Raw genomic sequence first — 2,753 nt, forward strand, 5'->3', positions numbered from 1 at the left:
ATATGGTTTAAGAAAGTGGCATATTTTCTCCTCTTTTTTTTGCATGTACCTGTCCAGTTTTCCAAACATCATTTATTAAAAAAAACTATCCTTGACCCATTGTATATTTTTGCCATACATTAATTGACCACATAAGTATGGGTTTATCTCTGAGTTTTCTATTCTGTTCTATTGATCTATGTGTCTGTTTTTATGCCAAAACCATGTTGTTTTGATTACAATAGCCCTGTAGTACAGTTTGATACCAGGAAACTTCCAACTTTGTTCATCAAGATTGCTTTGGCTATTTAGGGTTCTTTATGGTTTCATATAGATGTTTGGATAATTGAATCTAGTTGTGTGAAAAATACCACTGATATTTTGATAGGGATTGCATTGAATCTGTAGATTGATTTGGGTACTATATACATTTTAAAATGTTGATTTTTCCTACTTATAATCACGGTATATTCCTCCATATATTTGTATCTTCTTCAATTTCCTTCTTCAATAATCTATAATTTTTCAAATACAGGCCTTTTACTTCCTGGTTAAGTTTATACCTAGGCATTTTATTCATTTTGTTGCAATTGCAAGTCAAATTGTTTTATTAATTTCTCTTTCTGATAGTTTGTTATTGATCTATACAAGTGAATGAGTTTTATATCATCTGCAAGTAATTATAATTTTACTTATTTCTTTTCAATTTAGATGCCTTTTATTTAATTTTCCTGTCTGATTGCTATGGCTAGGACTTCCAATATGATGTTGAATAAAAGTGGTGAAAATGAACAGCCTTGTCTTGTACTGTACTTAAAGAAAAAGCTTTCAGTTCTCCGTGATTGAGTATTGTGTTAGCTATGGGTTTGTCATATATTGCTGATGAAGTGGTCCCTCTATCTACAGTCTGTTGAGAGTTTTTAGCACAAATAGATATTGGATTTTGTTGAATACTTTTTCTACATCTATTGATATGACTATATGATTTTTATCTTTTATTTTGTTTATGTGATATATCACATTAATTGATTTACATGCTTTGGACCAGCCTTAATTCAAGGAATAAATTCTACTTTTTTATGTGTATGATCTTTTATAATGTGTTGCTGTATTTGGTATGCTAGCATTTTGTCAAGAATTTTTACATCTTTATTTATCAGGAATATTGGCCTGTGATTTTCATTTTCTGTAATGTCTTTTTCTTATTCTGGTATCAAAGTAATGTTGGCCTTTTAAAAAGAGCTTGAAATCCTTCTCCCTTCTTAATTTTCCTTTCTTTTTTTGGAATAGTTTGAAAAGGATAGATGTAATTCTTTGTATGTTTGGTAAAATTCACTTGTGAAGCCATCTGATTCGGGACTTTTGTTTGAAGTTTTTGATTACCGATTCAATGTTATTAGTATTTATTGATCTGTTCAGATTTTGTGGGTTTGTTTTTGTTTTATTTTTTTTTTTCTGATTGAGCCTTTGAAGACTGTTATGTTTCTAGGAATTTATCCATTTTTTCTATGTTGTCGAATTTGTTAACATATAATTGATTGTAGTATTTCCTGATAACCTTTTGTATTTCTGTACTTTTGCCACTTTTGCTTGTTTTATTTCTTTTTCTTTTTTTTTATTTGAGCCTTCTTTCTTTTCTTCTTGATGTGTCTGCCTGAAATTTTAATATTTTTAAAAGACTAGCTTTTGGTTTATTCATCTTCACTATTGTTTTGTTAGTATATTTCATTTATTTCCACATTGATCTTTATTGCTTCCTTCCTTCTACTCACTTTAGGCTTTGTTTTTCTTTTCTTTTTCTAGTTCATTTAAGTGTAAAGTTACATTATTTACGTGAGATTTTCCTTATTTCTTGAGCTAGCCCTGTTATTACCATAAATTATCCTCAGAACTCCTTTGGCGGTGCCCCACAGTTTTTGCTGTTGTTGTTTGTTTGTTTGTCATTGTGTTTTTGTTTTCATTTGTATCAAAATATCTTTTGATTTATTTCATGATTTCATTATTAATTCATTTAATGTTCAGTAGCATGTTATTTAGTTTTCATGTGTTTGTGTGTTTTTCAGTTCTCTTCTTGTCATTGATTTCTAGTTTTATACCATTGTGATTGGAGAAGATACTTGATATGATTTCAATCTTCTTAAATTTACTGAAAATTGTTTTGTGGCCTAGCATGTGATTTACCCTGGAAAATGTTTCATGTGTACTTGAAAAGAATGTATATTCTGCTGCTTTGAGATGAAATGTTTTAAAAGTATCAATTAAATTCATCTGATCTAATGTATCATTTAAGACAACTGTTGTTTTTCTGTCTGATAGACCTTCTCATTGGTGTCAATGGAATATTAATGTCCCCTATTATAATCTTTTTGTCTATCTCTTCTTTTTCTTTTTTTCTTAGTATTTGTTTTATCTATTTAGGTGATCCTGTGTTGAGTGCACAAATGTTTACAAGAGATATGTCTTCTTGTTAGAGTAAACCCTTTATCATTATGGAATGTTCTTCTTTTGTTATCGCCTGTGTTTTAAAGCCTATTTATTATGATAAAAATATTGCTACTCCAGCTTTTTTTCATCCATTTGCATAAAATCTGTTTTCATTCTTTTACTTTCATTCATCCTGTGTCTTTTGATGTGAAGTGTATCTCTCTTAGGCAACATATGTATGGGTCTTGTTTTCTTATCCATTAAGCCATCTAGGTCTTTTGATGGGAGCATTTAGTCTCTTTATATTTAAACTAATTATTGATAAGTGCACAGCTTGCTCTTTTATTAAT

The sequence above is a fragment of the Pteropus vampyrus genome, unplaced genomic scaffold, assembly GCF_000151845.1.
Source record: "Pteropus vampyrus isolate Shadow unplaced genomic scaffold, Pvam_2.0 Scaffold87, whole genome shotgun sequence".
Classification (NCBI taxonomy): domain Eukaryota; kingdom Metazoa; phylum Chordata; class Mammalia; order Chiroptera; family Pteropodidae; genus Pteropus; species Pteropus vampyrus.